General features: G+C 39.4%; 2 protein-coding genes across 3 annotated transcripts in view; one reads left to right on the top strand and one right to left on the bottom strand.

Annotated features, from left to right (window-relative positions):
- Su(var)3-3 (lysine-specific histone demethylase Su(var)3-3) overlaps positions 1-27,992 on the bottom strand; it is a 786,450-nt gene that overhangs the window by 640,329 nt on the left and 118,129 nt on the right. The window lies entirely within an intron of this gene.
- The window catches only part of LOC145988729 (organic cation transporter protein-like), a 65,971-nt gene continuing 61,612 nt past the window's right edge, over positions 23,634-27,992 (top strand). The window contains exon 1 of one of the 2 annotated variants that reach the window (XM_083123846.1): positions 23,634-23,855. The gene's annotated coding sequence lies outside the window, so the exon portion shown is untranslated. Of the gene's footprint in view, positions 23,856-23,983; positions 24,005-27,992 lie in introns of those variants that run through there. The other variant, XM_083123849.1, reaches the window with a different exon arrangement.

Below are 27,992 nucleotides of genomic sequence, written 5' to 3'. Positions count from 1 at the left end.
ACTAGTCGTTCGGACTGGGCCGTTTCTTAATAGCGTGCATTGTGTCGCATCTGTCTGTTGGTAGTGAATTCACAGTGAAAGCTTGCTTATAGACTAAGGGAGATTTCACATCGAAGCGACACGCGACCCGTAACATGTCGCTTCAGGATTTCACCAATCGAACGCAGGTTTGTGCGGCCTGCCATGCTCCTACGCTGTGAAACGTTGCTGTTGATTGACTTGTTCCAAAGCAACATGTGTCGCGTGTCGCTTGTCGCTCCGGTCTAAAATCTCCCTAAAGGAGAGTGTCGCGTGTTGGTTTGGTGCGAAAACCCTCTGTCGCTTGTCGTCTGTCGCTTCAACCAGAAAGCTATCTTGTGGAAATGTCACACCGAAGCGACACGTATAATTCACACCCAAGCGACGAGCGACACAATTCCCTTCAGTCTGAAGGAAAGCATTCACCCCGCATCAGTGAACAACGGACCGAAGCGACAAGAGACACGTGCAGCTTCTCGTGTGTCTTCTGTTCGAAAGATTGCATTGACTACTGAAAGTTCGCTTCCAAGCGACTCTTGTCGCTTGTCGCCTGTAACTTTGGTGTGAAGAAATCTTCCTCACAGGAAATTCTTCGAACCGAAGCTGCACGTCTTGCTTGTCGCTTGCTTGTTGTTCTGCTTAGGCCGTTTTCTGGATACCGTGTATAGTCGCGAGGATTGTTATCCGCGCATGCGCGATGCATACTTGCTTATAAACTGAAGTGTCCCTGTCGAACGTTACTTCAGTATGATACTTCCGTGTCGCTTGTCACATTGAACAAGCCACAGGAGAGAAGCGACAAGCAACATGTTTCGCTTGGATACGAACCCTCAGTAAACGTAACCTTCCGAACCGGAGTACCACGTGTCTCTTGTCGCTTGAGTGTCGCTCAAATTTGGTCGTTTTCTTAATATCGAGCGTAGAATCGCCCCGATCTGTTGGTACTGCCCGTGCGGTAAATACTTTTATCATAGACGGAAAGGAAGGGGATCCTGTCGCTTGTCACTTCAGTGTAAACCCCCGTGTGGCTTGTCGCCTGTCGCGTGTACCTTCTGTCTGAAAACTCCCTGCGTGTACGATGGATAAAGAGTGGATGGGAGCTAGAACAGCAAGGCAGATTATACATTATCTAGCTATTGATAATCAACAAACTTTATTTGATATACTCATGTTCTTATGATTAAGGAATCATATTTATTCTCACTATAACTACAGTGAGCAAAGTGATTACAGGTTTAACCCATTTTCGAGAATAATATTTTGTGATGTCTCCTAGTTATAACTTTTGTTGGCATAATATCCTGCATTACTTTTACGAGACGAGACGAGACAGGACGGGACAGGACGGGACAGAACCCTTCGAGACGAGACACGAGACGGGACAAACTAATATTTTCGAGACGGGACACGAGACGAGACGAGACAGACCAAAGTCTCGTTTCGTCTCGTCTCGTGGGCAACACTAAATGCAGCGTGTTTGAGTTTGAGTTGGTGTTTTAAGTCCACTTTATGCACAGTAAGGCTAATCGGGACTGGACCTACAGTTTAAAGTGGGATCCGAACCACTTGTGCCTCGATTACAAGGTAATGACGCTACCACTGCGCCATGAGGGAGGCCCTATACATGCAGCGTGTGAAAGAACCTTTTCGTGTTTGAAACCTTTGAAATGCTTTGCTCGAAACAGGATGCAGTATGCCAGCTGCCTTATTTGGCTGTCCTTGCTATTGAGGAGAAATGTCAAATCCTGGGCGTAGTGAAGATGGGCAATGTGTTCTCCAAAGCACACACAGCAGAATTCTCCTACAGGACAATTGCAATTCACTAAGTGACTTTCGTTGTTTCTAATACTTAAGAAGATTAATTTCTTCTAACGTCATGTTTATTTTGCAAGAAAATTAAACTCTTCGAAGTATTTTCTTTCCGTCATTTATATTATTATCTTATAACTTGAATATTTATATCAGTAGTTTCATCTCAAGAAAGACGATGAATTATAAAATTATAAATGTCTTCCAATACTGAAATAGGCCACTAGAAACAACGCAACTTGGGGCAGTTCCCACGAATAAAAAAAGAATTAATCATACGGAGATAAACTAGTAATCAAGAAGTAAACGTCCACTCTGAATAAAGGACACTCACAAAACACCATAATGAATATACACTGCTCAAAATAATTAGGGAATCAGGCAAAAATAAGTAGGGGATCAGACCAGATATGTTGTCAGCGCCTGTATGAGCTACAATCATCTACTAAAGTCCCGTAAACGAAAGTTCCAGTGCCTTAAACATGAAGTAACCTTTGCACTGGTGATATCTAAGGGTAGAGGGGAGGAGTGTGTGCGTGCTGGTGTTGTATGTTAGTAGTCGTCTCTGGTTAGCGATACAGTTCAGTTTGGGAAGGCAAAGGTTCAGGTGAGAAAGGCAATGCCGCACCAATGTGATTTACCGGAAGCTATGGGTTGGAGAGTCGTAGGAAGGATTGAAGCTAGTCAGTCACAACGCCAGGTAGCACACGCCATTGGAGTGTCGAAAAGTGTGATATCCAGACTATGGAATCGTTTTGAAACAACAGGAAGTGTTCACAGAAGACAAGGCCAAGGTCGTCCACGAGCAACAACATCGAGGAAGGATCGTTATCTCTTAATCACAGCCCGTCGGAACAGGGGGCAAAATGCAACGCTACTGCAACGTGACTGGCAAACAGCAACGGGACGCAGAGTGTCATTTCAAACTGTCCGTAATCGTCTTCATGAAGGTGGCCTCTATGCACGTAGAACCGTAGAAAGTGGGCGGAGGAACATCGTGGTTGGGGACATGCCGAATGGAGGTCCGTTCTGCTCTCTGACGAGTCGCGATTCAGTCTGAAACCTGACAGTCGACGTGTTCTCATCTGGAGGGAACGCGGAACACGATACAACCCAGCTTTTATGCACGAACGCTCCCGATATGGTGGCGGTGGACTGATGGTGTGGGCAGGAATCAGTATTGGTGGACATTCGGACCTACACATCATCCATGATGGAAACCTGACAGCTAGAAGGTATAGAGACGAGATCCTCCGACCTTATGTCGTGCCTTATGCTGGTGCCATTGGTGATTCTTTCCGTTTCATGGATGATAATGCTCATCCACACCGAGCTGGGTTGGTGGACGACATGCTGGACCAAGAGGGTATCGAGCGTCTGCCCTGGCCAGCTTGCTCTCCAGACTTAAATCCAATCGAGCACAACTGGGATGCACTAGACCGACAAGTTGCAGCTCGATCAGCACCTCCCACAACTCGTGCAGAGCTGGAAATTGCCCTTCTGGCAGAGTGGCGACGTATCCATGCCACGCAGGTATGCAGCAATATTGGCCATTAGGGGAGACCATACACCGTACTAGAGGAGAGTTGCTGTAGTGTTTGTGTCTGTTTTGGTGCTGTCCTACTGAAGCTCTAATTGTCATATCGCGTCACGTGTCATTAATGTCATTAACATCAGGTATCATGACAGCATATCTTGCTGTAACTAGTCTCAGAATGAAATAATGGATCTGGTATTAGTATGCCTATATGAGTTTTGATATCTGGTCTGATCCCTTACTTATTTTTGCCTGATCCCCTAATTATTTTGAGCAGTGTAGCTAATGATAATAATAATAATTATTATTAATATTAATAATAATATAAGTAATATATATATATATTTACATATATATAGTGTTTTCTGGCGTTTCAATGTGACTGTCCCCAACAATATTTGTCGCCCCTTCCCCCCCCCCCAGTCACTTTTCCCTAGTGCAGTCACTGATGCCAGACATCCCAGGTTAAAATTGCCTGGATGTGGGTATTCTTTGTGTGTGTCTCTTCATCAATTTTATCACACATTCTCATCGTCGCGATTAGTCGAAAGCAGGGACAGCGACAGGGGTGGGCACGGGTGGGCAAGTGCCACCCAAAAATTCCTGTGCACACCCGATTGCCCACCCAATCAAATTCACGAAGTACATATACTTAGAGATATGTGAATTTTGCAATAAATTCTGGTGTTCATTACATGTATATTTTACAAATGAATATTATCTTACTAGAAATGTTCACATATCATCATCCCATAAAAAGCTGATTTAACTTTGTCATTAGAAAGCAAAAGGAATTACTAGAGATCTTGAAACAAGAAAACTGTGACCAACTGAATATTTTAATGATTAGAAGCAGCTAGTGGGCTTAGGAGGCGCAAATGCAGGGTATGGTAAAAATGAGATCAGGATTTAGGGTGAGCTTGAGGGCTGCGGGCCTTCACTGGGGAAAAAACTGCTTTGAAAAGTACCACATAAAGAAAAAAATAGGTACTTTGGATGTGATGAAAAATGAGGAAATACGTATAACTAAACACCTCATGTACTCCGGGTCTTCACATACATAAATCCCGGCCTACGTATGATTAAAATGATCTCTAAATTATAAAAACCTCAGCGTTGCTTCAGCAAAACAATAAATTATTTCGACTTTTTAATTAGGTCTACATTGAAATTCCAGAAGTGTATCTTTCTATATTTCATTACAATTTTTATATCTATATTTATATTTTACATACCTGTCATTTTCAAATATGTTCTTGGTATACAAAGTAACAACTTTGTATTCGTTGTACTAATAAATACTAATGAGAAGCAATCACAATAACCACTACAATACCGAGGTATATTAATTTTGATGTAACAGTAATGTGGGTTTTGGCCGGACGCTGTGGCCGAGTGGTTAGCACATCGCGCTGCGACGCCAAGGGTCCCGAGTTCGAATCCCGCTCGGGCTTGGTTGTTTGTGAATGTTCATTCATAAATTTCATCATTTCATCACTCATCCCCATCTTCGCAAATTAGCCAAGAGGCACAAAACGCGAAGGAAAATAAACTAAATCAATCAATCAATGAATTATGTGGGTTTGGAAAAAGCAACAGAAATATTGAATTGATAATGGGTGGCTAATTCTATTTAGAAAGCCTAGTTCTACACATAAACTTTGCCTATCAGTTACGTAATCATGCGATGATCTTTCTTGTGATTAACTTACCTAGAATTACTCGTAAAAGAAGAAGGGGTTGGAAGGAAAGCTTTGTTTTGAAGGCGTCAGAGAACTAATCCATCACGATGAGAATGGTTTAAACTTTAGAATTACACTGATAAACAATGAAATACTCCTTTAAATAAAACTAAGTGATCTTTATGTATTCAGATGTGCTGATAACGAATATCGCATCCGTTTTCCTGTATCACCTAAGTTTTTTGCAGAACACCCAAATTTTATAGTTTTATGGTTTCAGGTCTCCGCACCCTGCTCCGCTTCCGGCTTAACGTTTGGTTCCTAGCAAATGGATAAGAACTTTTCAGTGACCTTGTGTTTATGACTGGCACTTAATATATAGTGGAGGAAACATCTGGCAGTAGAGAAATTTCCTGTTTCTCTGTTAAAATTTGTTCTTTTGTGGGTTAGTCGAGTCTTAAGTTCCTTTCCGATAACTTCGCGAGTAGCCTTCGCAAGTAACTGTATTTCATGTTTGTGTATGTTCGTGAAATTGTGAATGTAATATTGTATAGTGAAGTGAAGTGTAAGTTGTATTTTAACAAAACGATAAGAGCATTCACAATTGTTTTTTTAAAGAAATATATTATAAGTCAATTAATGAGTTCGCCATGTCATGCAAATGTGTGAATAACCCGAACTTGTTTTGTTATGTTTGCGGGGAATTTACTCCGAAGTCACAGAGAAATACTATCACTCCTATAGTGAAAAAAGCATATGAGTTGTATTTTGGAAGTAAAGTAGACGAGGGAAAAAGCTGGGCACCAGGTAAAATTTGTTGTAATTGTTCGAGAACTTTACGTGGTTGGCTTAATGGCACTCACAAATCAATGCCCTTCGGAAACCCTGTAATATGGACAGAACAGAAAGATTATACTACGGATTGTTACTTCTGTTTAACAAACATAGTGGATATAGTTCTAAATCAAAACATTCTATATTTTATCCTTCAGCCAAGAAACCTACGAGTCATGATTTTATACCAATTCCTAAGCCTCCTAAAGAATGGACAGTGGATGAAATAGAACCAAGCAGTGCTTCTCCAGATGATGAACCCGGACCCCTCATATTCAAACACCGATTCAAGTTTTCCTGATCCAAATATACCTCACTTTATTTCCCAATCCGAACTAAATGATCTAGTCAGAGACCTCAACCTTTCTAAAATTCAAGTGGAATTATTAGGTTCTCATCTCAGAGGGTGGAATTTATTACAAGATGGTATTAAGGTGTCATATCGGAAACGCCAACAATCACGGACACATTTTTTTTCTGTTAGTAATGAGTTAACTTACTGCAATGATGTAGAAGGCCTTCCGCAAGAAGTTGGAAGGAGTCACAACCCAAACGAGTGGAGACTATATTTAGATTCATCTAAGAATAGTTTAAAAGTAGTATTGTTGCATAATGGGAATATATACCCATCAGTACCCCTTGCCTATTCTTCCACCATGAAGGAAACATATGAAAGTATGGATACAATATTAAAAGTGATAAATTATGAAAAATATGGTTGGCAGATATGCGGAGACCTCAAAATGATTGGTATACTGTTAGGCATGCAATCTGGGTTTACAAAATTTTGTTGCTTTCTTTGCGAATGGGACAGCCGGGCAGAAGATAAACATTACAACATTGTGGATTGGCCCATACATAAAAACTTAAGTCCTAGAGAGAAGAGTGTTAGGAATCACCCTCTACTTGAGAAAGACCAGATTTTGTTACCACCATTGCATATAAAGTTAGGGCTGATGAAAAATTTTGTTAAGGCTTTGGATAAACACTGTGAGGGTCTTGGGTACTTGAGAAAAACATTTTCTATACTCAGTGATAGTAAGTTAAAAGAAGGCATATTTATTGGGCCGCAAATCCGTGAGATCATTCATGATGACAACTTTGTGGAATTGCTAACAGAAAAAGAGAAATGCGCATGGTTAGCTTTCAGGCAAGTATGCTGTAATTTTCTTGGAAATGTGAAAGCTGACAACTACAAGGAACTTGTTAAGAACTTGTTGAAGTGTTATCAGCGCATGGGGTGCAATATGTCCTTGAAAATTCAACTTTTACATTCGCATTTGGACTTTTTCCCCCTTAACTTGGGCGTGGTTAGTGACGAATGCGGCGAGAGATTTCACCAGGATATTTCTGTCATGGAGAAACGATATGCAGGAAAATCGGTACAGACCATATTAGCAGACTATAGTTGGAACCTCAAGGAAGAGGTTTCTGGTGGCAGTTACAAACGGTAGAGTTCAAGAAAGAAATTTTGAAAATGCAAGTAAAATTGTGTTTTTTTCCTTTTTTTTTTTTTGCATGAAATTTCTTCATTGAACAGTCAAAATCGGTCCTATATATATATTTTAATTTTTTTATATTTCATAGTTATTCACTTCAATATTTAAATCTTATTTCATGAGCAAACAAACAAAAATAATTTTAAATTTCGATGTATTATTACAAAGGGAATTAAATTTTTATTAAAAACAAAAAATGAAAATCCAGGGAAAACGATAGGTGATACAGCATTTCTACTTTCAGATTTGGATTCAGCGGGGTCGAATTATAAATAATCACCTATTTTCGTTCAAAGGAGCAAAAAAAAGTTTGAATTTGTTCATCAGTGTTATCAGAGGTTTAGCCGAAAAGGTCAACAGAATCTGTAGATACAGATGAGGTAAAGAAGAGAAGGTATGTCACGAAGTATCCATAAGAAAATTTTGTTTATTTGTTTTCAAGTCGAATTTTATGCTCAGATAGGGTAATCGGGACTAAACTTACAGTTTAAAGTGGGGTCCGGACCAGTGTTCATTGTGCTTCCACCAAGGGAGTGGGCAGTAGAAACCAGAACCTCTTCATTATAAGGCGACAACGTTATGCCATTGGAGAAAAAATACAGAAAGAACTCACAGGGAACGTGTTATATTATCACCATAAAGATGCGTTCATTGAAGAGGGTGTATTGCCAGAGACAAATATTTGGGACTTTCGGAAAACAACGTTATTGTTTCACAGAGTTAGCTGCCTTGATCCAATAATGAAACACTGTGAAATTCAAACTACCACCTCAACTTTCGATGTGGTATGAACTAATGAAACTCCACTTTTGGAAGAGTAAGTTGTTGCTGATTCGACTGATTAGTTCTACGTGAAGTCACTTTTCTGCTAATTTTGGCTGATGGCGACAATGAGGTTCAATGGTGATTACATGAAAGTGACGAAGGGGGAAAAACAAATACACGCAGACATCAAAAATACACCCCCCCCCCCTACACACACACAAATTATTATTTTGACTGTGGTTCCAAACGCCAGAGACTCGTTCGCCTGCAAGATTAAAGTTTCCAGTATGCTGGGCAGGATAGTTGACATTTGAGCGCTTTCGAAAAGGTCACGCCATACAACCCAAGTCGTCTGTGAAAAAGAGATGAATTACCGGGTATGGTAATCAATTTCGATGAATTCCTTGTGTCCAAAATCACATTCCTCAATATGCAAACTATTTGTTACCTCAGTGCATGTGTTCATCTAACCATATGGGTATCACTTCTCCCGCATGAGTAACGAAGACTTACTTCAGGAAACGAATAACAACTTAGCTAACAGATTTTTCAATGTTACTTGATTATTACTTTTGGGTGATATTTTGTCAAAATAGCCTTTCGTAAACCTGGGGATACTTTATGCAGAATGAACAAGGAATTGGTTTTTCCGTGTGTGTGTGTTTACATTCCCAATAAGACATTAATTTTTTATCCAAATATCCGGTGGCGGCAATTAGGAGGAGCGGGGTAAGTCCCCCCGCCACATTTTGCCACTTGTTGCACCCGCACTATGGCCTCTTAATGCTAAGACTTTTCTACCAAAAAAGTAAACTCTCCTTGTCACAAGTTTTGGCACCCGGTACCCGTTACTGCAAACATTCAGATCATTTGTCAGTTGTAATAACCTTATAAGCCAAGAAAAGTGATCATTAACCACCAAGTTTCAGTCAAAAAATTATGATGAAAATAATATGATCAGGAACATGCATTTAAATTACGAAAAAGTAATTTAATCCTTCACCATTGTCTACCATCACAATTTCTATCACTGTCGCCTAATATATAAAGTGGAGTAGGAATGTGGCTTGTAATTTTGCACTTGAAGGACAAAATGTGATGCAACCAATTCACATTTATTTCACTACATTGACATGAAGGAAAGAATGTGATTAGAATGTATGGCTGCGCACACACAAACACTTACCTTGAAATAATTGTGTCCATCGGAGACAAAGAAGTGGAACAAGATGCGAGAATAGATTAGAAAAGGGAGAGGAAAGACACCAAACACACACACACACATACATGTTATGTGTGTGTGCATGGCAGTAAAGAGAAACATTTCAAGAATGGAACGAGAGAAAGTGAAAGGGAGAAAGTGGTAACAAACTGAGAAAGAAAGCTATAAGAAGGCATTATGGAGTAAAATAGAAAAAATGAAAAGGAGAGGGAAAAATATGCATGTATGTCGTACATATATGTGACTTACATGCATATACAGGGTGTCATTTTAATGGCGCCCACGGACCACAGATTCGTATAGAGGACATCAAAACAAACAACTTTTCTCAGTAACATTTCTCTCGTTGATGCGTAGTTTCGGCGCTACAGTCGTTCAAAAAAGCCAGTTTTGCCGCCTGAATGCTGGCAACCACACACAACATTTGATTGCATTTGTGACGTCATATCCCGTCGTGAAGCAATGCGTTCCAGGGTTACCAGGAACACACATATTCTATGAAAAATGACATAGCTACAATCAGCCACATTATGTACCGTAAAACAAAATGAGAAAACACGTTCTGTAACCTAACAGAAAGTAGACAAACGATACGAAAAATGTTAGAAAGAAAATATAATTCAAGTGGAAGTGGTCAAATCGAATTTTGTCTCAGCTTACATGTCAAATATTTGCAAATCTAGTTACCAAGTTCGAATCTACAATTTAGTCTATCCACTTCGTCCTTCTGATACTAGTTGTCTGTGACACACTGAACAGATGACAAAATAGAAATGAAAGAACTCAAAATTCCAAAGGTAAGCAACACATAATATAATGTATATTCAGGGCATTATGAGGCAAGTGGCAAAATTGGTTGAAAAGACAGGGATATAAGTAGTAGTAATACAAGCTCTCCGACGACTGTGTTTATCTATGCACCGGATACACATGTAATAATTAGTTTACAACTGCGAACAGGGCAGTATATTCGTTACTGATTCATCATTACGTTGCTACTGTGGTTGTACGTGTTTTAGCCGTAATGTAACAACGTGAACCTCGGATACATCCGTTATCAGCACAAAAGTACCACAAGGCATCTGGACACAAACCTGTAGATATCAAATTTGCAACTAATTACATTTGCAAATATTTGACATGTAGTTGGGCGTAAACAGCCACATGTAAGCTGCAAGGCCAATAAAATGTATTGTTATTGATATTTGACATGTAGGCTGAGACAAAATCCGATATTGACACTTCATTTTGAATACCTTTTTACCATTTCTCATATCGATGGTTCACTTCCCCCTTCCCATGAGATGACTGTTCATCATCTAGCTGGTACGCTATGATGTTCGGTCTACTGGACGCGTTTCTCGCTTCGTTTTCCAGCTAATAATATGGTTGGTAGTTTGTCATTTTCACAAAATTTGTGTGTTCCTTGCAACCCTGCCGTGCGCCGTTTCGCCTCAGGAAATTACGTCACAGATACGATCAAATGTTGTGTTGGGTTGCCAGCATCCAGGCGGCAAAACGGTCTTTTTTGAACGACTGTAGCGTCGAATAGACGCACCAATGAGAAAAATAATGTTACGGAGAAAAGTTGTTTGTTTTGATGTCCTCTATACGAATCTATGGTCCGTGGGCGCCATTTAAATGACACCCTGTGTGTGTATATATATATATATATATATATATATATATATATATATATATATATATATATATTATATGCCTTACATTTATTCCTGCCCACCCTAATCTATCAATATGCAGCTTCTGCCCACCCGGTCGAAAATTTCTGGCGCCGCCCCTCGTCGAAAGTAAAAATATAGCAGGAATGCGATGTTAAATAACAAGTCAATCTAAAACAATGTCATCAAGGAGGTCCAGGAAGGGGGGGGGGGGTGAGAGGCAGAACCAGCAAGACGTGGATCTTCTTGACATCACTGCGAATATGCTGCCAGTATTATTATTATTAAGTTCCTAGAACAAGATAGCACGAATACCAAGCAATGTGTTCAGGTAAAGACCTGAGAACGTGAAATCTAAGGAAGATTTCATAGTGGAACCACAAGCAAAATAGTCTGCGCAGACCTGCGACTCCTGTGCATCGTACTAACGCGTGGAGGGGAGGGGCAGAGTAGAGCATGCTTCCTATGGCCCGAGTTGAACTGAAGAAGGGGGGGGGAGGGCGCGGAGACTTTTGGCCGAAGGTTCTTTTGTTTGGGTGAGATATAGAACTATAGGGCGAATGGTTCGTTCCCAAGCAACGCGTATCGCTTCGGTCTGAAATCTCCCTAAGAGTAACATTAATATTATGCAGCAACCTTGTTTCTACCTCCAATAATGTTATCAGCCCATTATTTTTTTTCTTGCCGATATATACAGTATGTATTATACTTGTTCGTACAGGCTGTCCGTATACATTGTGTGAAACCCCTCTGTACGTGGTCAGTTTGCGAAATATTGTAACGAAAAGTGTCCAGTATTCAAGGAAGATCTTCGAAAAGGTAATTTGTACAAAAGATGCGATATGCAGTAATTGTACTGGATGGAAAGTATTATAAATCGTTTGAGGAAGGCGCGTGAAGATAACAATGTAACTAATACCGTAAAACATGGGGGACGTTGACTAGGAACTATTCATTTTATTGATGGCTTAATGGACAAGGCAGCGTACAATAACATTCTCAAGCAGAATGTAAAGCAAAGTGCTACAAAAATGGGAATGCCGCCTGTTTACAAGTTACAAAAAGAAAATGACAGCAAATACACGGCGGGTATCAACAAGGAATGGCTCGTCTGGAATGTTCCAAAACAGCTGCATACTCCTCCGCAATCAGCTGATTTGAATCCAATTGAGAATGTGTGGGCCATATTGAAAAAAACGTGATAGAAACTCCACTCCAACATCCAAAGAGGAGCTCAAGAGGATTGTATCGCAAGAGTGGGAGAATATCAGCCCAGAGACATGCCAGAACCTAGTGCATCCTATGCAGCAAAGGTGTCAAGCAATCATTAAGGCTAAAGGATATTCAAGGATATTTAAATTATTATTGTTGTTATATTATCCTTGGAGAGGGAGATTACTACTCGATACACCAGATGAGCGAATATAATGGTACGTACAACTGTTTTTTTTATTTGAAAAAAAAAATCAAGTCGATCAACACACTGAAATACATAGCTATTATCCTATAATAATAAATACAAATCTTTGAAAGTTCGGGGGGAGGGGATTTTAGTTTATGCTGTGTGAACTCTTACAAAAATCTCAATTTTGAAATTTGGAAAATTCTTTGTAGGCCTATTAGGTGGTAGAATATGAAAATATCAAGTTATGATCTTCCTTCGTTTTACGCTCATTTTGTTTTTTGGTTACTCTGCTTGAATACTAATTTCCTGGCACCTAATATATTTATAACTTCCTCTTGTCTTTTTTCTGCAAATAATTAAATAGTCTCAATTTCCAGAGAAAGGATTCAAAACATATATAAACCAACCTCAATTCAGCTTGATTAGTCCTAGAAATCACAAATTCTTAGAGGTTATCAAAGCTAGATCTCACACAAGGAGAATGTACTCTCAGAAAGCTTGTACGTAGCTATTGTGTCATTAACGCTTCATTAATTTTATCAGTAATTGTTCGTCGTTTATACGATAATTTTGACTTCATTTCTGCCCGTGACGCAGTTCCATTGTTTACAAACACCACCGCGACTAATCTTTCCTGCAGTGTAACGTAACACTAAAGTAATTTATGTGCGAGTGGTGATATACTAAATTCCACACTCTTAGCGAAACGATTATGTGCATAAAACTTCAACACAAGCATACAAGAGAATCTTTCGATTGGCCTAAAATCCAAAGCGATGAATAAGTTCTATTGTTTTTACTTGTTATCGTGTACTACACTTTGAGATATTTGCATTCAGGTCAAAATCGTTGAAAATCATTTTTGTACAGCATCTTGTTGAGTCGAGCGTCCCTGTTAAATTACATTTCACGTTCGTTGTCAGTTCATGTAGGGAAAGTGTTAAGTGTCGCCATTTGTAAGCCAAGATAAGAGTGGGATGCAGAAGTATTAATACGCAAATTGTCCATCACTATGTTCATTCTCTTTGCATTATGCAACGAGAGCTTTGAGTATTGAAAGAAGGCAAGCAAGCTGCTGACAGCCTATGCATCAGCATACGCAAAATTTAAAAAAAAAACAAAAAACAAAAAAACACGTATATACAGGAATAATTTTATGAAAATAGTGATAGGCAATTTGCGAGCAATACTTGACGATTATGATGGGATGAGTATAGAACACTTACGCGAACGGACCTTTCTGCGTACGGTCATTTACTCTCAATTTCTGCAATATTGGGGGAGGTGCAAGCTAGATAATACACAGCTCGACCTCCACGCACACGGACATTTGCACACAGCCATAAGGACTAGTGAACGAGAGGGAAGACGTAAGACTTCATGTTCGAATGTGTGCTGCATTAGCTCCCCTGACACTCGATAAAGTTCAAGATGATTGGTTGTGCATTCAAGATGCACCTGACAATGAAAATTATACGGATTGGTTATGTTAATCAGTCAGTTGGCAGTGGCTTGAAAATCACACTCGATGGTTGACAATCTTTTCAGTCCGGGACCCAACTTGAAGAATAATACACTTCGGGCCGGTTGTGTAAACATCACTAGCTGGAGATCAGATTTGACCTAAGATCCGGTAGTGAACTAAGTTCAAGCTTCTATCTTGTTGTATAAAGCTAACTGTCGATGTGTCGATCTTAGATCAAATCCTGATCTTGGGTCAAAGAAATACGTTTAGCAACGTGGCAAATCCAGACATGTCGCTAGTGTGCCTGTGATGTTGCCAATTATCCAACACTGAACAGCAAACATTTTAAAGTCGGTTTCGTAAAATGCATGTATTTAATATTTGAATAAAGAATAAATCTGAGGTGCTGGATGTAGTAAATATTCGAACATGTTGCAAATTTAGAAAATAACAAATAAATTAGATACTAAACGGCCATTTATTGCTTGTGCACGTTCCACGTGGATGATTTGTCCTTGACAACGAAAGCAACTATCGGTTCTCGGTTGCAAAGGGGAGAAAATATGCTTGCATAAATAGAATTTTTTAAAAAAAATATGTATTTCTTTTTAATGCTAAAAAGAGATAAAACAACTTTCTTATACTCGGATTTGGAGCTATTGTTCATGTAAGGAGATGTTTATTATATTTATTTTGTGATTACACGACAACATGTTACAAGTGGACCATTAGTTCCTCTAAGTAATATACGGAATTTTCATTGCACTTGAATAGCCTACGTCGTGAAATGTAAAATGTTTGCGTTTTCCCGAATGGAAAGAAATATTGAACAACAGTGGCGCTTGTCCTCTCGGATGTAAATTATGCACAAAACAAATAATATTCGAAATAAAATATGTGTCATTTATATATCGGGAGGAGAGAAAGCTTTACCAACTAAAATGCAACGTGCTCGGTTCATAAAGCAGTAGATATGTACACTACAAGTACAACCAAAGTTACATGATCTGTTCCATTCTGCGGACAACATTGAATTGCAAAACACTTGGCTGGATGCAGTAAAGCGAAATGGTAATATTTTTATACTCCCACTTCATCCCAACGCAAGTTTTACAATTATAACATATCAACAAGAAAATGTAAGCGGGTCTATTTTCGGTTTGTATCAACACTCGATTGTTCTCAAGTTACTTTTCTCTGATCGTGCAATTAAACAATGTTACAATTTGCTCTTGCAGTCATTAAAGGTAAATTTCAAGAAAAAAATACATGGTATTTCAAACAATAAATAACAATGACACACGATATATGGAAAGAAAGAAAAATGGAAGAAATATTTATCATTGCTCACCTCGTTGTGCATGCTTCTTCTTTATTATTATGGAAACAGGATTTTATGAATTGATTCTCCCGTCTTGCCGCATACGTTCACTTGCAACACATTTTACAAGCAAATATTCGTTAGTACAGCCATGTTACAACAGCTGAACTACGGTCAATGTCTGCTGATAGGAGAAAAATCGCAGATCAACTTTGATCGCGGATCGCAGTGACTGAATCTCAGTTCAACTTTTATACAACACAAAATCAGAGTTCAGCGTGACTGCAGATCAATTTTACTGGCTAATCGAGGATCAACTGTTTTATACAATCGGTCCTTAATGGGACCAATAAGCAAGTGAGCCTGCAGAATTACTTGTGCACCCAGTTTTAATCATATTTTTGCTAACATCGGCCCGACCCCTTGAATACAAGGCTACGACGCTACCACTGCGCTATAGGGGAGGCTCTATTACCTGCTGCTTGAATTCTTCTCTTACAACCTGTGCTACAGAGCGATCCATTGAAGTGTAAACCTTCGCGTCGCTGTTTGCGTTAGTGGCAAGCGAGGCGCTCGCGGCCGTATGTCGGCAGACTCGGCACTGTAGACTGTCCGTGAATCAAGCGCACAAGTTTCCGTAACTTGTTTAAAGAGTGATTTATTTACTTAAAAATTTATGAAAGAAGGTGCTGAAACTGGCTGCCTTCCTCGCCATTGATGATGGGAACGGAAAGTGCTATGAACAATGATTTCATTTGAAACACAATATTTCAAATCTAGAAAAAATGGCACGTCATGAAAAGTGGGCGAGTTATATTAATAGCAATAAGCAATGTGAGAGTCATTCAGAATTGCTGAAAATTGCTGAATATTTGTTTGCCATTCCAGGCCATAATGCAAATGTTGAAAGAGTATTTTTGTTAATGTCAGCACAGTGAACTGATGAGAGGAATCAATTTCTTATAGATTCTGTGAAGGGGTTGGTGCTTGTTCAGTATAATTTCAAAGAATTTGATTGTTGTTAGTTTCATAAGTACATTATGACTAAGCCTGAAATTTTACGAAAAATTGCCTCCTCCGACAAATACGACTGAAAACGCATATAGTAAGAAATGTATTGTTTAGCAGATTAGTTTTGGAATTTTGTCTTTAAGGTATTAGAAATTCATTATTCTTTAAGCTGAAAAGGTGTAATTTTACATTATTTGCTAACATATTCAAGTAATGTGTATGATTTATTGTGAATGTTTTGTGTCCTACATTTTGACTCGGTGTATTACATTTTGACTCGGTGTCCTACATTTTAGGACAGCATGTCCTACATTTCCCTCATAGTGATCTGGTAACCCTATTAATGGACATTCACAAACAATCAAGCCCGAGCGAGATTCGAACTCGGGAATCTTGGCGTCGCAGCGCGATGTGCAACCACTCGGCCACAGGGTCCGGCCGTTGCATTTGAATTTGTATTTGTATTTGTAGATTTGCGTCGCTTTCCCACAAATTTTCGTTATTCGCGACAATGAGATGAACGATGATCAGGGTGGCTACAAACAAGCAGAAATGAAATTCCCTGACTTTTCCAGGTTTTCCAGGACAAAATTTACATTTTCCCCTGACAATTAGAAACTAAACTAAATCGATGTTTTTGCAAACAGAAATAATAAACTCATACAGATGCAGGTATGGATTTGATAAGTACCAATATTATCTTCTATGAAATTGACTTAATTTCTCTTTTCTCAATTGTCGCCTTGTAATCAAGGGGTCCCGGGTTCAATACCCGGTGGACGCATATAGTGGTTCAGATCCCACTTTAAACTGTAGGTCCAGTCCCGATTAGCCTTACTGTGCATAAAGTGGACTTAAAATACCAAATCAATCAATCAATCTTTTCTCTATTATTTGAATTCAAACTGCAAAATAGTGAATTCGGAAAATTATGACAATTCACAATCTAGGGAAGGATTATGGAATTTTATGATACGCAGTAAGTTTAAAATAAAATAATTGATTATTTTTAAAGTTACGACTAAATGAGATTAGAGTGAAGAGTGATTGATTAAGAAATACATTTTGTAATTTATCAGTCTCCTTATCCATTCTCAGTATTATATGTTGATATTTCTACTGAGGTTTGGGACCCTCTGCTTGCAAGAACCATGAGTGCAGACTCATTTTTCGATGCATAAAGCTTCTGAAAGTTCATATACGAGGGCGTCTTGGAAAAAGCTCCAATGGTGCCTGTACGCAGTACTAGTGGCTGGAGAGCGACACACACATGCGGGCAGGAAGAAGAGGCATGTAGCTGTGTGTAATCTCGTACAGTCGCAATGCAGCAGTTTTAGGACAGTTTTAGGTTAAAGATTGCAGTTCTCATACAGTCTCCCACCGACTGCGACGTAACCTACGTGTAGTAATCAGATTCTTGCACGCTCAGAATTTGGCACAGAACCACCAGCAATCGTGTGAGGTGTGCAGATCGGAAGTTGTGAGTATGGTCAGACGATGGTGCAGACAATTCACGGAAGGCCAATCGAATGTGCACAACCCCATACAGTTGAGGCCCTTTGCATCACTTCAGGTGAGAGATCTTGGACCATTCCCTGTACAGCCCTGTCCTTGCATGTACCGACTTTCATCTCTTTGTTCAACTGAAGAGGGTTCTGGCAAGACAAGGATTTGACAGCTACACTGCGGTAGAGATAGTTCCAGTCTTTGCTGTCAGACACATATGCTATGGGCATACAAAATTTAGTGCCATGCTACGACAAATGCCAGAACAACGTTGGTGATTATGCCGAAAATTAGGTTAGGACTCACTATTAGTAATGCAATAAATTAATAATGATATTCTTGTTTTATTTATGCCTAATCGGTAGGGATCTTGATTTTTGTTATTTTTTTAAATTGGTTTATTTTTTCATTTTTAAAATTTATTATTCGGTGTTATTTTTCCCAAAATTCACATTTTCATTTTAGCGCATTTTCTGGCAATACCTGAAATTATACCTTCATGGTGTTTTTAAACTGCTGTTTCAAATTGTAAGTCATATGGCCTACGCCTCTTCGTGAGAGTTTGATAGCTTGGAAGTTATTTTGGGACAGTTATTTTTCATAACCCCTTTTCCATTTTAAGGTAAGGGTTTCAGATAATGGAATTTTCCCCGTATATACTGAAGGGTGCATAAGTGGCGACGCACCCAAAAATTTTAAATCAATCAATCTCATGTGACAGATAAAGATATATTATGGCACCAAAAATTGGCATTATCTTTTGTGACTTGTTAGTGTTACGTTTCCCAAAATTCGCGTTTTTGTTTTAGAACATTTTTCTGCCAAATATACCAAAACTTAATATTTCCATTGTGCTTTTAAACTATTACTTTAAATTGTAGATCACATGGTTTACGTATTTTCGTGACAGTTTGGTATGTTGGCACAGATTTTTGAGGAAGTAAACGTAAAAGTAAAGTGCTCCCCTGTGCTTAGCACCAAGCCATGAAGGCATCTAGGGGGTGTGGAGTTAGGGCCACACACTTTCTTGATCACGGTCAAAGGTGGGGGTGATGTGATCAACACCACGCTCCTGGCTACCTTTACCCCCCAATTTTTACTCCAGGTACCCGCTTGATACGACGCTGGGTGGGCGCCGGAGCAGTTTGAACAGGTGGAAAAGATCCCGGTTCTCCCCCGCAAGGGATCGACCCCGGGTCTCTCGCATTGTAGTCAGACGCCCTAACGACTGAGCTCCATTATTTCTCGCTCGACAAATGGTAATTTAAAACACATCTCGCACGACAAATACTGAAGATGCGGCTCCCGTGTAACGGTAGATACGCAATCGATCTCCTGTTAGAACCCTGCCACTTTGCTCTGTGATGCAAATTATTTTGATAGAAGTTGAAAAAATCGTGGGAAATACATTATTTAATGTGGCTGTCGGAATTATTCCATGTATAAGAAGCATTATAGTTTACTCTTGATTAATATGTTGAAACACTTGCACGTTCTATGTAAACAAATATGGCACACTTTGTTTCTTTAAGCATAGAAAATACAAGATTGTTGGATTTCACGGAATTTTTCGTTGTTTTAGGACTATTTTTTAAAAAAATCGCAAAATACGCCAACAATTCGCATTATATGCCAAATTCGCGTTATTTTGATATTTCGAACGGGCGAAAAATGTGTCCAGACATCACTGCACATTCATAAACACAACTTTGCAACAATCAACATTTTTCTCGGTTTTCGAGTTTGCGAAAATTAAGGTCCCTACTAATTAGAAATTACTTTCTGGGCACCCCTCGTATAAATCAGTAGATGAAAAGTGAAAATTTAGCAGGGCTGGCAGAGAAAAGTCAATTCTTGAAGAAAGTGATATGCTTTTATGATTGAATGATTCCAGTAAATATGATATTAAAATATTTACGTATTTATTACTAGTATTTTATTTCATAATATTGGACGTTATCTTCACCCAGTGAGAGATTAATGACCATTTAAACAGACAGGACAGAGAGTGGCGTCAATTTAATTGCAATACTAGTGTTACAGTAAATTTGAGGTTGGTAGCATGCGCTTGCCAAAATTTTATAACGTTCACGAATGCATATTTCTTTTTCATTTTTCGTGATAGTATTCAATATATATCCCGTTTTGTTGGATTCTTCTTGATATCTAAGAATAGTGCAATGTCATTGTAAACGTATGTTAACTTGTGCGAAACCAGTAATACGTCAGGATAATGAAAGAAAACCTTCGTAAGCTCGAGCCAGAAGAGTAAAAATTCCAGCAGCATATTTGCAGTCTAAAGCTCTTGTTTATGCATGCGATTTTTGTTGGATGTTGCAGTCCGAAGACATCCAACAAAAATCAATTCCATAAGAGTGCCATGCATGCTGTCGCATGTTATAGTGAGATACTTTGTCGGGTGGCGATATTCGACAAAAATCTTATGTATCAATGGAGCCTATTTGTTTCCGTGTTCCTTCAGTTTGTCCAACAAAATGCCTTACTACGACAATTATATCGCTCCCATCCCTCCATCTGTTGACAGTTCTGTCGCCTTACTACTCCCATACGGACAAGAAAAAATGATACTTCAATGCATTTTCCACGTAATAGAGGCTTAACATTTCTCTGCCCTTCCGGAAATTTCTTTCTCTCTCTCTCTCTCTCTCTTTCTCTCTCTCTCCTCCTGCCATCACTGGTTTCTGGCGGCGTGGTGCATAAAAGGGGCCTAAACGTTGAGGCCGAAACTTAGCAACAACGATATCTAAAAAAAAAAAAGGTCAATCAAGAAAAAAATCCCTGACATTTCCCTGATCTTTTTTGACACCTCAAATTCCATGAGTTCTCCCGGTTTTCCAGGATTTCCAGGTCTGTCGTCACACTGATGATGAATGGAATTGATGAAGGGGCAATCACAAAGAACACCCATGCCCTGCCCAGCCCTGGCTTCGAACCCAGAAACTTCGGTAGAGAGATCGAAGTCGAACCCTTACAGAGCTGGGACACCGAGCTGGCTTATTACGAATTCGCAGCCGACCATCTAAAAATAAATTTTACCCATCAACAAATTCAACGAATAAACATTTACTAATTTTCCTTCAACGAATAAACATTTACTAATTTTCCCTGTTAAATGGAATTAATTTTCCGACTTCACCTGTTGCTTGGATGGGGAAAAAGAAAGAGAGAGAGAGGGAAAAACAGAGAAGAGGATGAAGTAAAAAGATGAAATGATTAGGGCAATAGAGTGCTAGCTCCATTTGATGCAAGGAGCATAAATATTAATCATAAACCTCAGCTAGCTTAGCTACAGGGTAGGGTTCTTTGTAGACAACGAAACCAGGCAGGATGCCTTCCAATGGAGACGTTTAAACTAATATATTATATAAACAAGGATACATGGAAATATTATATTTACATGATGAGCTACTTTTCTCTATAATTCTCATCTACAGTCAAGTTTTATCTCAATATGTTTTTTATTATTTCTTTTATTCAATTTGTATATTCTTCTACCTGGGCCCGACCCTGTGGCCGAGTGGTTAGTACATCGCGCTGCGACGCCAAGGGTCCCGGGTTCAAATCCCGGTCGGGCTTGGTTGTTTGTGAATGTCCATTCATCAATTTCATCATTTCATCACTCATCCCCATCTTCGCAAATTAGCCAAGAGGCACAAAACGCGAAGTAAAATAAACTAAATCAATCAATCAATCAATCAATCTTCTATCTGGACTTCATTCTTAATGGATAGTCTGGATCTGGACTTCCTTCTTAATTTCCTACATGAGCTTCCTTCTTAATGGACAGATCTGGATCTGGACTTCCTTCTTAATGGACGGTCTGGATCTTTACTTCCTTCTGGATTTCAGCTTTTTGACGATTTATTAATTCATATACCCTTTTTCTAGCTTTAGAAAATATACTAATCTCCTCCCTTGCGGCTGCGATTGGAACGCGCCAACACTAACTGGGCACAACATAGTGTATACTTGGTGCTAAACGACTGACACGTGAATCCAAGTAGGTGCTACGGCTGAAACGCGCAACCAAAAGTGCTGTGGGTCGTCGACTGGAACGCGCCGCCACTGATGTAAACAAAATTTCCGCTATGGGAATGGTAAATCAATCAGACAGATGCAATATCTGTTCAAAGATACAAACTTTTATCAGTGCTTTGACTTCTTTAATTTTGATATTAACTTACATATGATCACTGATTTCATTTATCAAATATATATATATTAATTTATTTCTTTTATATTTATTCTTTATCTTCTTATAGTAGATTCTATTGTTTTTCATCTTTCCAATTTGCTTTGTTCTTATTTATAAAGTTATTCACATATATTATGTTAATTCTTAATCTTGCCCGCCTGGTGCTCTTTGGCAAACTATTTACTTGGTCCTATTGGGTACGTAACAAGAGAGTATGAGAGCGAGAGAGAGAGTTAGTGAGAAGCGAGTTCGAGCATGTGTTTGTGTTTGTAGCCCTTATACACCGTAAAGTCTAAGTCTACGTACTACACACATACCTGCCCACCTTAATCTATTAATATCTACGTTTTGTACACTCGCAAAATGTTTTCTAGCAGCGTTCCGGATATAACTATCCAAGGTATGCATTGTTCGAGAAGCACACACTTTACACTCATGCTCAGAACATCAATAAATTTACGTAATACTTGATAATAATACATGATCATGATCAGAGAGAATCTCATTTACTCTCTCTCTCTCTCTCTCTCTCCCTCTTTCACACAAGTTACCTCGATGCCAGAGAGAGTTGAGGGCCTCCCCGATGGCGCAGTGGTAACGTCTTCACCTTGTAATCAAGGGGTCCCGGGTTCGATACCCGGTGGAGGCACAAGTGGTTCGGATCCCACTTTAAACTGTAGGCCCAGTCCCGATTAGCCTTACTGTGCATAAAGTGGACTTAAAGCAACAAATCAATCAATCAATCAGAGAGAGTTGAACGATAGATTCACAATTTTGTTTGAAGATTCCGAAATAATTTATCACGCACACAATCTCCAACACCCCCTAACACTCCCAAATTATCCTCAAAATATTCCCCGCTAAAACTTTTCACAAAAGGCCAAAATTATGGTACGTTTGGCCTTAAATAAACTCTTACACCCCTCTAAATACTCACACCCTCCCCAGATGGAATATTCTGCTGTGTATAAACCCCTGGGTTCCGGAATTCGAGTCCCGGACATAAATGTTCCTTTGCAAGTGGCCCGTCATCAATTTCACCCAATCATCATTCATCCTAACCGTCGTAATTAGCCTAAATGAGAAAAATGCGACGCAAATTAAGAAAATTACATAACACACACGCATGCATACAAATAAAGAGTGCTGTCCTCCGCGGCGGAGTTCTTATCACAGCGCGCTAGGAGCCAAAGGTCCTGTGTTCGAATACCGGCCTCGACATTCTTTGAGTGTCCCTTCATAAATTTCATCCTAATATCACTCATCCTTATCGTCGCGATTCGCCAAAAGTAGCAGAGAAGTGATGGCACAGAACAAAAATAAAAATAAAAAATCGAAGAAATACTGAGCATGAAATATTTTTTGAAGCTTCCCTGGTGGTGAATGATGAAGATATTAAGCAGGTGATTTCCGGATAGGCTTCCGAGCTTCGGAGAGCTAATGTCACCCTCATCTTCAGGAAAGAAAGTTCTGAAAGCTCGGAGGCCTATCCGGAAATCACCTGGTTAATATCCCGAGAAAGCCTCTTCATCAAATAAAGATCATATACATATGTAATCGCTCATTGATGACGCAGCGTTGACCTGCCAATGCACGGATCTTGGCACAGCTGACGAGCGTTGCTGCGCTCCCGGGCATTGCAAAATTCCCGTCGGAGAGAATGGACCAATGGAACAGCAAGAGGAAAGAGCCCAAGGTATTCCTAGTTTCTTCTTGAACGTCGATGAAAGCGAACAGCGTTTTCATTCTCAACTTTTGATCATAGACTTTCGACCGCTTCGTGTCCGTCTGTCATCCAAAAAGCATCTCGTTTTTGAACGCAAAGAGATCCTGAAGATCAGGTGTGCGTGTCTTGTTCCTTAGCAACGCCTTGGCCCAGTTCTCAGGTGAGTAATCAGTGCTGCTTATTTTACATTGTTCTCCAGCGCCTGTTTGTAAAACATTTGGTCTCAAGTGTGACGTTTGTAAATCCGTTTCCATGCACTTTGTTGATGTTCGCGGAAACGTCGAACTCGTATTGAACTAAGTTCATCAGGTAAGTAAAACTTCGCACAGTAGTTTAGGTTGTGATAATTTGCTAATGTATATCTACCAGGTTTCATCCATCTACTACTAATTGTGAATATTAAAGAGGCAATGAATAGTATGGGCTTAAAGTGATGCCACTTGCATTGATTTAACCTTAGACTTGAAGTCCACACAGCGGAAGTGCGGTACACATCCTCCTCCAAAAGTTAGCACATCACACCTTGCGATAAACTCCTTACGACGATAGCTTTGATCATTAAAATTTAAAAAAAATCATTTAGTCCAACTTATTACCTGTAATGGACGATTATACGCCAACAATTTCTCATTAGTTGACATGGTTCATTTTACTTCGATTTTCTGTCACTTTTGAATAACCGCGAAGATGAGGATAAGTGATGATACAATTAAATCAATGAAGGGATATCAACAAACACCCATGACCAGGCCGGGATTCAAACCCGGGACCTCTGGCGTCGTAGCGCGCTGTGCCAACCACTCTGCCACGGAGGCCGGCACATCATCAAATAAAAATGGTCTAGTATTGTCCTAATATTCACATCGTTATTACGGGATCCAAACAATGATTTATTACCCAATAAAAGGGTGTTTAAATGTAGGAAAAACGAATTATACAAATGTGTTACATTTTATTTACAGACCTCCACGATCCAGAGATTAGTAAAGCGCACTCCGAAGCCAAAGATCTTGGGTTCGAATCTTCTAAGGTTTCTCATCAGATTCTCTATTTTCTGTTCACTTTCACTTTATTTTTGTCACGAAATTTGCATATTACATTTTGCCAGGGTGGGCAATGGCTCTTGCTCACCCTTGGTGTCGTCTCTGTGAGTCTACAACCACTCAGGAGCGACGTCATCGGATGAACAATGCTCGGCTAAAAATAGTCTTTCCCACACATGTAGCCTAAGTGAGACATTTTCATAATTGTTTGTAATGGAGTAGGAATCACCCATACATTCACAGGTAGAGAGAAGGAAAAGGAGAGTGGGAACAGAGGGAAATAGATGAAAGAAAGATCGAGAGAGAGAGAGAGAGAGAGAGAGAACAGGAGGATAGAAGAAAAAGACAGAGACAGGAAGAGAAAGAACAGGAGAATAGGATAGATGAAAAAGACAGGGAGAGGAAGAGAGAGAACAGAGGAAGATAGGGATAGGGAGAGAGGAGGGAAAGAGGGATAGACATAGATCAGAAAGATTGAAGAATGAAGTGAAAGAGAGAGATAGGAAGAGGGAAAGTGAGAGAAAAGAAATATAGCAGAGAGAGAGAATGGGTTTTTTCAGTATCTTTTCGAACCAGCATTATTTTTGGGAATGACACTTCCCACTCGAGCTTTTTTATCTGTAGATTGTATTGTTTGCATAATGTTTTAACAGCCAATCGAACCTACGAGCAGACATCACCAACGAACGCTTGTCAAAAGCAACTAAATCAATATAGTCAGGTGTTATTTACTCAGGCTCGAAGATTTGCTTCTCAATTCGGATCAACCCTTTTCTTCTAATTATAATAAGGGACGCACACACTGGCGTACGCTGATGGGGCTACAATCCCTGCAGAAATTTTCGATAGAAATAAAAATTTTCATATTAAATCAGTAAAGAACTCGGGAAAAACGAACGTGGTAATTCAAATTCCCCTTTAAAAGAACCTCGATTACCATTCCTGTCTTTGAAGAACTTTTAAAACGAAGGTCAAATTCGGTAATTGCAAAATATTTTATTGTTTATTCCAGCCACTTTTACAATGCCAGCACCCTCCCAAGAATGTATTGCGTACGCTAGTGAGCACCAGTGGCGGCTCGTGGTGAACCAAAGTTGAGTGGCGATAGCTCACTAATTTGCTCTACTAGTAATGTGAGTTTAAATGATGAATTTCGTATAACAGCCAACATGATAAGAAATTGATATGTTCGTGTTTAACGAATATCATGTTTTGCACGTTTGCACATATTATAATAAATTAATAATTATATAATAATCATATTAACCCATGGCTCGACAGCCCTCGTTTAACAGTAATGCGAAGAAGATGGAAGAAGAAATAGAATGCTAACCGATTTAGTCATAGCATTTTTTAACTTAACAGAGGGGAAAATTCAGAAGAAGGGATATTAATTTTTCCACAACTTGATAAGCACAATGACGAATATTTACGTGCATTGATCGTAAAAATTTCTAGTAAAAAGTTAGGCTACACAGAAAGAAATTCTGTCCAACATGACTAATTGATATGTGAAATGGAGCACCAAAATAAATATCTCACTGGAAAGGTGATATCTGCGTTACCAGAAGCTCTACAATAAAAACTTCAAACTTACCAGAAATCTTCTTCAGACATGCTTCTAACTGAAATTCATCCTTCTGTCCTTCAATGCGAAATTTGCAAGTGAACTCACGACCTCCCTTCTTGGACATTTGTTCTAGATTCAAATTCGGCCTAGGTTTATTTTTTCATCCAGACTTCTCAGACTTCTGGTAGAAAAACTTCGCACCAACAATTTCTCCACACTGTTCATCGCGGCAAATACACAACTACAGCACACAACTACCGAAAAAGCTTCACTTTTCCATGGAAAACTAAGAAACAAGTGTCAATACTATCGTCTTCCCATTCGGCCGTTTTATTGCTTGTGGCCAAAAAATTTTGCCGAATTTCCAGAAATTTGTAGTTCACAGGATCCTGTAGCAGCTCTTGGTGAGTTTAGATGACGAGTTTCTAATTTATTTAACAGCCGGCTTGAAAATAAATTGGACAACTTTGTCACAGTATCAGGAATATTTTCAAACGTGCTAATCAAAACATGTAATTAAATCTACATGATGTACTCCACATAATTGTAATCCAAATGTACTTTCCACTAAACTCAGAAAAAATACAACGCATATATACGTTAATTTTGCGAGTAACAAGAATCTATAGCCGACTTCCGTGGCTAGCATACCGCATTACAAAGCCAGGGCTCCTGGGTTCGAATGTGTGTTCTTTGTGAGTGCCCCTCCATCAATTTCATTAGGTGGGTTAGGTGGCAGATGAGCTCCTAGCTGAACCTCGCCCGCTTAATAAAGAAAATCTATTATTATTTATTTATTATATCGTCACTCATCCTCATTGTCGTGATTACCGAAAAGTAGAAGAGAGCGACGGTAAATAACAAAAATGAAGGGTCTGTACTTTTTCAGTTACCGATATTGCGTAATTTATTGCTCTACTCTTATGTCAATAAGTGAATAAGATTATGGAATACAGAATGATTTTTTCAACTGTTGGTAATTTTCTACCTTCTGTTAACTTCATTGCTTCTGGCAACTCTTCACTGTTTACCGTTCTCCGGAGAGAGGGTCAGTTTCACGTTGGGGTTGAGTTTCGGACGACAAACCCTTCGTCCTCCCAAGCACAGATCCCGCGCGTGTTATTCCCCCAGTTCCCTCGCCTCTTACCCCTCGCAGCCGACAGCGCCCCGCCAGATATCTCTCGCAGTTTCATATTTCCCTGCACTGTGGCGTGCAAACTTCACAATTGTCGCGGAAGAATGAATACAGAACCGACTAACCAACGATCTATAAGCAATGGAATATTTGCAATTCAGACAATGTAAAAGCAAATATATAAATGTTAATGTAATGTTTATTCACTTGTGGTTACACACGGTAGTGCGACGTCCGTATCTTCCTTATGAGCGGCCACCCCTGGTGAGCACATACGTCTATGAAACACATGCACAGACAATGATGGGCACCGGAGAGGAGGGGTGGGGTTCGAGCCAGTCCCTTTTACCGCCCCTAGAAATTGGAATTGTTCTTTTCAAGTTACGAAAGAGAAGAAATCTTGTTGTTTTTATTGTTAATAACAGAAATATAGTTCAGTTAGTTTAGAGTTCGAACATATAATGTAAGGAATTGAGCTCTCTTCGCTCGACCGGATAACGCTCCAACAGGCAAAACGAGCGGTATACACTCGAAGCCCAGCAGTGCACA

Source organism: Lepisma saccharinum, chromosome 6 (genome assembly GCF_977018435.1).
Source record: "Lepisma saccharinum chromosome 6, izLepSacc3.1, whole genome shotgun sequence".
Classification (NCBI taxonomy): Eukaryota; Metazoa; Arthropoda; class Insecta; order Zygentoma; family Lepismatidae; genus Lepisma; species Lepisma saccharinum.
This window is presented reverse-complemented; position numbering and strand designations above follow the sequence as displayed.